Source organism: Myotis brandtii, unplaced genomic scaffold, assembly GCF_000412655.1.
Source record: "Myotis brandtii unplaced genomic scaffold, ASM41265v1 scaffold383, whole genome shotgun sequence".
Classification (NCBI taxonomy): Eukaryota; Metazoa; Chordata; class Mammalia; order Chiroptera; family Vespertilionidae; genus Myotis; species Myotis brandtii.
In genome coordinates this window covers 1,966,538-1,976,449 of record NW_005364711.1, presented here as the reverse complement: position 1 = coordinate 1,976,449, position 9,912 = coordinate 1,966,538, and positions in this window count along the sequence as shown.

Sequence of the window (9,912 nt, the reverse complement as noted above, 5' to 3'; positions counted from 1 at the left end):
AAGGGCGGCACGCTTCTATAATGGGCCTTGTTGGCCTGTGAACATAGAAGAGGCAGAGGGGAGAAAAGGAGAAGTTATAGAGGAGAAGGTGGGCCAAAAATCTTATCAGCAACTGTGAAGAAAGTAGCAACAAACAAGGACCCCCATCTGTGTTCCAGCCCTGGCTCTGAGTCATTAATTCATTCTGCATCATTCGTGTCTTCATCCTGCCATTCATTTATCCCTTCATCATTTTGAGGGTCAGCTTCCGCCTAGGATATGGTGCGAGACTCGGGGCAAATAAAAAAACCTTTCCTTGTCTGTCCTGTGAGGAACTTAAAATGGTCTTACTCAGATTCTTGAGAACTACAAACAACAAGGATGTCCTCTACAGGGACCCTTTCATGTTGTCTTCCATTTTTTATTTTTTTTTAATCCAAGCAGTTTCCAAATAAAACAAAAGTAGACTTGAATCAAGGTCCTGTTGCTGAACCTAAACTCAGAAGGCTTGCTGGAAGAGAGGTTCAACGGAAAGTGAACAATCCGTGATTTCTTGATCCTTTCCCTATTCCTGGAATTGAGGTGTGTTCCCCTCCAGGTAGCCTGTTCACACACTTCCCCCCAAACCCTAAACTGGAGACTCTCAAGGGGACATAAGGCCAAGCCCTTTAGGATTGTTTACTATGTGTGCAGTGGAGCATTGCAAAGCCGGGAATTCTTTCACTCATAATTCTAATTTCCTTTCCTTTAACACCTTCTAAATGGCCTGATCTAGAAGGGTGTTCACCAGGGTTATCTCATTAATTTCCCCCAGAACTCCAGGAGGTAGGCATTATCTTACTCATTTCACAGATAAAGAAGCTGAGAGGTTTAGAAACTTCCCAAAAGCAAAACTAGGATTTATACCTATCTTCGTCTAATTTTTAAGCCCCCAAATTTTTTCAGTACAAATCTTTTCTAACTGCCTATCCCTAAGTTTTAAAGTAGTATATCTCTTTAAAAAAACAAACACAAACAAAAAACACCCACACAAACAAGATTTGTTATGGGGTGGGGCCACACATTAGTAACAAAGAAACAGAATTTCCGGAGGATGAGACCCAGAAATCAGGATTTTAAAAAGATTCTCAGGTGATTCTAATGTGCAGCCAAGGTTGGGAACCACTGAATTAGAGGAAGGGGTGCAGGAGAGAAGGACGTCTGGAGATGGATTTTGAAAGAGATGATGGGGCATGACTTGGCATACCCTTTCACACGGGGAGAAAAGCTTGAACAAAGATGAGAACTGATCAGTCTGGAGAAAATTTATGAGAGGTTCCTTAGGTTTAGAAACATCAGTCTGGATGGTATTGACCCAAAGGAAAAAAAAAAATGAGTGAGATACAAATCAGATTAAATCTATAGAATATAATATGTTGATCTACAGTGGTCTCTTCCACAGAAATGCAGGAATATTAACAGAAAGGGGCTTATTTAAACAATCTGATCACAAATTCAAATCAGCCTCATTGTTGGTGAAATGCTACCCCCCAAAGTAGAAGCAAGCCTCAAAAAATAGCAGTACAAGAAACAACTTTGGATTGATTTTTTTAAACACCTGCCACATTTCTTTTTAGCGACGTGTCCTTTTAAATCTGTTCCTGAGGAGGAATCCTAAGTATGTTTGCAAAAAAGAGGAACTAGATTCAACTTTCGAGATTAGTGTGTGCAGTGGAACAGAAGAGCGTGGACATTTTTTTTTTTCAAATTAGCAGAATGTGACATTTTTGTTGAGCTCAGAGATATGGTTCTTCTGACTGCAAAACTGCAGACACACATTTGCACGGGCACAACCTGCGCAGAGAAGAAAGTATTTGTAATGGAGCAGATGCCAACTCAGAGGAAGCTCTTGGGAGAACACCTGCTCCGCTCACTGAGGGACACAGAGTTCCTGGACAGGATGCTGACCACACTAGGAGGCACTTGGAACCCAGTTCTCTGGCTGTCATCATCCAATCAGAAAGTAGCAGCTCTGCTCCTATGGTTTCAGATGCCCCAGGAAGGTTGCCTGAACTTCTGGTTGCAAGTCTTGTTCTGTGGCTGGAGTTCAATTGGTCTCTTTACAAAGATGACCAAGTAAAGCATTATGAAAATGGAAGTGCTCCCAGCCTTGCCTCTTTCCTGAAAAAAAAGAAATGCTGTCTCTCTGTACTTAGTCTTTTGTCCACGTTCCATGATGTATGGTCTGAATGTTTGTGTCCCCTCCCCCCAATATTAATATGTTGAAATCCTAATGCTCCATGTGATGGTATTAGGCCTTTGGGAGGTGATTCGGTCAACCACCAGCCTCATGAATGAGATTCATGCCCTCATGCAAAAGAGGTCTGAGAGCGTTTCCTGGTCATGTGAGGACACGGGGAGAAGCCAGCAGTCTGCCAGCAGGAAGAAAGCCTTCACCAGAACCTGACCTTGGACGTCCAGCCTGCAGAACTGCGGGAAATAAAGTTCTATCGTGTATATCCACCCAGTCTGTGGTATTTTGTTATAGCAGTTCAAAGAGACTAAGACACCTGACCTTTGCGGAGTACCTGTCTCTTCATGCCATGTTCCTGGATTTTCACGATGAAAACAATGGGAAGAAAAAGAGATCTGGAGAGAAAGGAAAGGCCTTGGTCCGTAGGTTATATTGATCTACATGATGAGGATAAGAGAAAAAATAATCTAATACCAATAATACATTGGTAAAGGTATTCTATGAGGTGGGAGGAATGTAGCTAAGTAAGAGGATTTATGGAATTGTGAGGTATGAGAAGACTAGGAAAGGGATTGTGAGAAGGTTTGCTAAGAGTATGAGTTGGAAACCCTAATATTTTCCAAGAAAAGTTTAGCATCCCTTCTTTATTATTCTTGGCTGTTTGGTTGCATTTATTTGAATGTAACTTCTTTCGGAGACTGGGCCAGATGGAAGAGGGATGTACAGTAATTACACAGATTCAAATTTTTGGTCTTGGAACCAAACATGGTCTTGGAACTTTTACATCTATTAGCCCATTTTATCTTTAAAACTATCCTGTGGGGGCAGATGATATGCCTATTTCGTAGCTGAAGACGTGCCAGCTTAGAGAGTTTTTGTGAGTTATTTAAATTTGTAAGTGTGAATGAAAAAGCCCAGGTGGTCTGACCCCAAGTCTGGAGATCTTCCCCTCCAGCCCTCCCTGGAGTTAACCTCAGCTCAAATTCCTTGCGTCTGAGACATGGATTTTGTCCCCCTAGAGCCATGGTCGGCAAACCTCGGCTCGAGAGCCACATGCGGCTCTTTGGCCCCTTGAGTGTGGCTCTTCCACAAAATACCACGTGCGGGTGCGCACGTACAGTGCGATTGAAACTTCGTGGCCCATGTGCAGAAGTTGGTATTTTGTGGAAGAGCCAATATTTTGTGGAAGAGCCACACTCAAGGGGCCAAAGAGCTGCATGTGGCTCGAAAGCCGAGGTTTGCCAAGCCGCAGTTTGCCGACCATGGCCCTAGAGGAAACACAAACCTAAATGATTCTCTGGAAACATAAACGGCCCTAGCTGGTTTGGCCCAGTGGATAGAGTGTCGGCCTGGGGACTAAAGGGTCCCGGGTTTGATTCCAGTCAAGGGTATGTACCTCAGTTGCAGCCTCCTCCCCAGCCCGGGCCCTGGTTGGGGCATGTGCAGAAGGCAACCAATCCATGTGTTTCTCTCACATTGATGTTTCTTTCTGTCTTTCCCTCTCTCTTCCATTTTCTCTAATAATCAATGGAAAAATATCCTCGAGTGAGGATTAAAAAAATAAATAAATAAGTGAAGCAGTAAAAAATAAAAACATGGACAAGTCATGTCAACTATTACTAAAGTTCTTGTGAATACGGAAAATGGAATTACTCTGTGCAACACTTTTAAACACCTGTGTCTCCTAAGTCCTACATCCTATGTGAGCCGCCATATTTCTTTCTCCCAAACAACCCCATTTCCCGTCCAACATTTCTTCTCTGTGCCGGTGGGGAACACCCTCCATCTCCAGAGGTCTCTCTGTACATTTTCTCACAAAAAGAAATTTGGTCTTTCTCCTTTGGCTTCCATCATTTGCATCCCAGCAACCACCCTGCTGAGCAAAACCAAAGGCTTTCCTGGGGATCCTTGTTCTGCAGAACATACAGGAAGGGAAGGGGTTGAAAATAACTAATGATGAATTATTTTTCTGTATCACACATTTATTCAGTGAACACTTATTCAAAGTCTCATGAGCACACAGGTGCCAGATACAAAGTTGAATGAGATGCCCTATTTTCAAGGAACGGCCCTGGGAGAGAAAAACACTGACCATAAATCAATGACTCTTTAGTGGCACATAAGACTCACTAATGTCATTAAGGTGGGGCAGGGAATGGGGACTTTGAAGATGAAATGGCAGTGGGACTTAGTATCCAGTGATTAGATGAGAGAGAGTAAACATGTAAGAGATAAAGAAGTTGACATGCAAATGGGAGAGAGCATAACATATGCAAAAGCCATAAAGACCTGCAATTTTACATGATGCAATGGAAGTCACCTGTGAAGTAAATGGAGATGGAGGAGTCGGGAGAGATGTCTTAATGAAAAGAATAAGATTCATTTTAAACAGCAGCATGTCCATCGCTGGCCAACAATGTCCTAAGACTTAATAATATTTAAGCAAGTTTCAAATTCCTGTTCTTACACTAAATCTTTGCATCTTCACACCAGTAGTACAAAATTTTGATTGGAGAAAGTTCTATTATAAAAGTTCTTACGGAGCCCTGACTGGTTTGGCTCAGTGGATAAAGCGTCGGCCTGGGGACTGAAGGGTCCGAAGGGTCCCAGGTTCGATTCTGGTCAAGGGCATGTACCTTGGTTGTGGCACATCCCCAGTAGGGGGTGTGCAGGAGGCAGCTGATCGATGTTTCTCTCTCATCGATGTTTCTAACTACCCCTCTCCCTTCCTCTCTGTAAAAAATCAATGAAATATATTTTTAAAAAAAATTCTTATGGGATTTTGAATAAATAAATGAACGATCTTTAAAATTGTTTTTCTATTACAGTTGACTTTCAGTTTATTTTGTACTGGTTTTGGATGTGCAGCTCAGTAATTAGACAATCATATACTTTACAAAGTGATCCCCCCAATAATTCAAGTACCCACCTGGCAGTAGACATTGTTGCCCAATATTATTGACTATATTCCCCATGCTGTACTTTACATCCCTGTGACTGTTTTGTAACTACCAGTTTGTGACTGGGTGAAAGGGGAGAAGGGATTAATAGGACTAGTGAATCTTTGTTAAGCATAAGTTCCTATGCCAGGCACTTTTGAAGGTGGGAATTGCAAAGAAATCTGGGCATGGAAGGTCTCTATGGGAACCCCTGCACTAAGAGACGTGACCAGCCTAAGGCCTTGTCCCTGGGACAACCCAGCCCCCTTTTGATTTCCTGTCGGAAAGGCTCAAGGCTGTCTAAAATAATTTAGTTTGTTCTAGCCAACACCTGACAATAGGCCTCTGACCTTCCTTTCTTAGAGCATTTACTAAAAAAAGAAACTTACAATTATAACTCCTTCCTCTGTTCCTTTGAGATGTATATGTATCTTCTACAAGGCCAGGGTGTCTTTTCTCAAAGACCCATAAGCCATTCCTTTGAAATGTGATCCTCCGTAATGATAGGGCCTCTGCCTTCCATTCTCTATGTGGGGGACAGAATCCTGCTTCAATAATTCACAGCTAGCAGACACAGCTGGCTTCATCACATTTAAACTAACCAACCCTTTGTCATTTTTTACTTCCCTTACTCTACTTGAACTCTGGCTCTACCCCCTCCCCATTCTCCCTTTATGTTTTAAAAAAATTTATTATTTTTAAAATATACCTTTATTGATTTCAGAAGGAAGGGAGAGGGAGAGAGAAGTAGAAACATCAATGATGAGAGAGAATCATTGCACTGGCGATCGAGCCCGCAACACGGGCATGTGTTCTGAACGGGAATCGAACCATGACCTCCCGGTTCATGGTTCATTGGTTGGCTGACGGTCAACCACTGAGTCAAGCGGGCTGGGCTCATTCTCCCTTTAAACTCCCCGCCACCTCTGCACAAATTGGAATGGAGATGAGCTCTTCCACTACTGTCAGTAGTTACTGACTACAACGGGTTTTCCTCACTTGACTGAATGTCTAGCATCGTCTCTCCAAATTAGACAAGGCATGAGCCAGGTCCGTTGGTCTAGCAATCCTGTGATGTTGGCTTTCTCATCCTTATTTTGAAGATGAGGAAACTGATAGTCCTAGAGGTTAAATAACTCACCCGGTATCATGTTTGTAGTTCATTAGTATTTGAGAGACAGAATGACATGATTATTGAGCTGCAGGAAACTTTAGGGCTCATCCTGTTCAGCCTTCTCATTTTACAGAGGATTCTGAGAACCGGAGAATGTAAATGTTGGTTGTATTTGTTGCCATTTTGTTGTTCATATTTTTGATCATTTTCTTTTTCTTCTTCTTCCTTTTCTTAAAGAATATCTTTCAACATTTCATATAATACTGGTTTGGTGATGATGAACTCCTTTAGCTTTTTCTTGTCTGTGAAGCTCTTTATTTGCCCTTCAATTCAAATTAGAGCTTTGCTGGGTAGAGTACTCTTGGTTGTAGGTCCTTGCTATTCATCACTTTGAATATTTCTTGCCACTTCTTTCTGGCCTGCATAGTTTCTGTTGATAAATCAGCTGACAGTCAGATGGTCATTCCCTTGTAGGTAACTAACTGCTTTTCTCTTGCTGCTTTTAAGATTCTCTCTTTGTCTTTTGCCCTTGGCATTTTAATTATATGATGTGTCTTGGTGTGGTCCTCTTTGGATTCCTCTTGTTTAGGACTCTCTATGCTTCCTAGACTTGTAAGTCTATTTCTTTCACCAGGTAGGGGAAGTTTTCTGTCATTATTTCTTCAAATAGATTTTCCATATCTTGCTCTCTCTTTTCTTCTGGCACTCCCATAATGTGAATGTTGGTACACTTAAAGTTGTCCCAGAGGCTCCTTACACTATCTTCATATTTTTGGATTTTTTTTTTTCTCTTCTGGTTGGGTGTTCTTTGCTTCCTCATATTTCAAATCATTGATTTGATTCTTAGAATCCTCTACTGTTAAATTCTGTATATTATTCCTTATTTCAGTCAGTGTATACTTAATTTCTGACTGGTCCTTTTCCATTTTTTTTTTTTTGGAGGTTTCTAGAAGATTCTTTAGTAACCTTATAACCATGGTTTTGACTCTATATCCAGTAGTTTGCTTTTTCATTTCTTTCATTTGTGACATGTTTCTTTGTCTCCACATTTTGGCTGCTTCCCTGTGTTTGTTTCTATGTGTTGGGTAGAGCTGCTATATCTCCTTGAGTTGGTAGAGTAGCCTTGTGTAGTAGGTTTTCTATAGGGCCCAGTGGCTCAGCCTCCCCAGTCACCTGAGCTGGGAGCTCTAGGTGCACCCCTTTGTAGTCTGTGAGCACAGTCTTGTTGTAGTTGAGACTTGATTGCTGTTGGTGTCACTGGGAGGAATTGACCTCCAGGCCAATTGACTGTGAGGATCAGCTGCAATTACAGCGGGAGAGCTGTGCAGGAGACATCCCTATGGAGCAGGACTTGCTTCTGTGAGGCGTTGGTGCTCACTGTGTCTGCTCCTTGAGTGTGTCGCTTATGGATGTGAAGAGTTGTAATCTGATATGGTCTGACAGTGACCACTGTGTACACTGGCTCTTGGGTCTTCAGGGAGGTGAAGAGTCAGCCACTGCCTGGGGCAACCCAGCAGGAGCTACAGAAAGATCTACAGATTCCTCCTCTTTGTATTGGGTTTGAAAGTGCCCAGATGAGGCCCAGCTATAAAGCAAGGCAGGCTGGTGCTGGGTCTTGGGCCTTTTATTGGTAGGCTTTGGGCTCTCTTACCCAGCTGCAACTTATTTGAGAGATTTTAGTCTGAGCAAGGACAGGCCATTAGTATGCAAAAGCTGCTGCACACAGCTTGGATGAGGTTGTAAATTGGTTGAGGCAGGGTCTTAGGGAATCACCAGGGCAGAGCAAACAGAAATGGCTGCCAGTCAGCCCTGTGGCCAGGGAGGTCCCAACATAGGCACAATGATACCTGGGAGTACCTCCGTCTGGGAGAAAGCCACCTCTGAGTTCCTGCCCCTGATGCCAGACCATCCAGTTCCTCCTCGTATGTGCCTGTGTTCCCCAGAGCCTTTCCCTGGTGCTGGAACTCAGAGGAAGCAGGACCTTGTAAGTTCAGTTCATGGTGCCAGCCTTTTAAGAGGAACAGCTGGGTTTCCAGCAGCCTCTGTGTCAATGAGCCCCAATCTGCACTGGTTTTTACAGCCCGTAGTTCTTACTCCCTGAAGGGACTTCTCTTCCCAGCTCTGGGACCCTGAGCTGGGGTACTGGTGTGGGGCTGGGACCCCTTGCTCCTCCGGGCAGCCTCTGCAGAGGCGATCTTCCTCCCAATTAAAAAAGAGGCACACGTGGGTGCTGGACCAGCTCATTCCATGCCTCCACCTCCCTACCAGTCTCAGTGTGCTTTCTTCTTTACCCTGGCTGAATGGAAGTTGTAGGACTTCCATTCAGCCAGCTTTCCAGCAGTTCTGGATGATGGTTGTTCTGTATTTTACTTGTCATTTTGATGTGGTTGTGGGAGTAGGAGAGTACAGGCGTTTACTTACGGCGCCATCTTCAAAATGGAGTTTTGTGGCTTTAATGAGACATGGAACCTTTCTGAAGTTGGGAAAACCCCACAAATTAATATTTGTGAGGAAGGCATGATTCATTTATAAACAAATCCACCGAAAAGATGAAACTAAATGTCAAACCCTCTGTGTCTTGTAAACTTCACTGTATCAGAGAGAGTCACACAGTTGGCCGACTTTCTAGCTGATAACCTATCTGTTCCTTGTTGCCAAGTCAGTTTCTCCCCCAACAATCCAGTTAAAGTTCCCTGGACAGAAATCACAACCCTTTTTGGGTGTGGGGAGGAGGCCATCTAGGCCCACGCTGGCAGGGAAGGGAAGGTTTGGAGAAGCAGAGTAACATGGGAAGACTGCGAGCCAAGACCATAGTGAAGCAGCCCAGCCGTACGTTTCTGCTGATGTGTAAACAGAGCCACGGAAAAATAGATGGGTTTACTGATAAAGAGACCAGAGTTGACTAATTACTGAGAACAAAGGAATGGGAGTATTTTCTAGCAATAACTGTAACTTTGTAAACAGAGATGGAGTGAGGGAAATTCTGATAACATTACCTTTTTCTTTACTGACTGGCCTAGGGCCACTGATAAAAGCAATGGTTTACACAGGAGCCCCAAGAAATGCTAAGCTTAAGAAGGAAAAAAAAGCGCTTCCTGTTTGCACAGCCTGTTCACATACTCTTGGTGAAGAGGCAGCCACAACTCTGCCTGGAGGTAGGAGGCAGGGCAAGTGTTCTGTTATTGACCCTCCCCTCCCCCACACTCACTTTATAAAGGAAGCGGTTAAGCTTCAAACATCATCGGAGACCAGTTCAAGGTCAGGAGCTAGAACTCCAACAAGGAATTCTTTCCTGAGCGGAAAGAGACCCTGTGAGGAGCGTGAGTTCTGAGCCCACAAGCTGAACGTTCCACAGGGAAACGCAGGCTTTGAACAAGTGCACGCAGGTTCATTGCCAAGAAGCCCCACTTGGTTGAGCTCACACAAAGGTCAGTTTATCATAAGCTGTCAGTTCACAAAGCCCTAAGGCAGGAAACACAAGACTTTGCCAAGCCCCTGGGAACTGTTCAGCTGAAGGGAAATGATCTTTTATTTATGTCTCTCCCTCGGCTCCTTCTCCTGTTGTTGTTACTGTGTTTTCCTCCGCAGACGGGCTTCCTCTGCTGGCACAGGCTTGTCCATGACCTAAAACAGTGATTCCCAAAGTG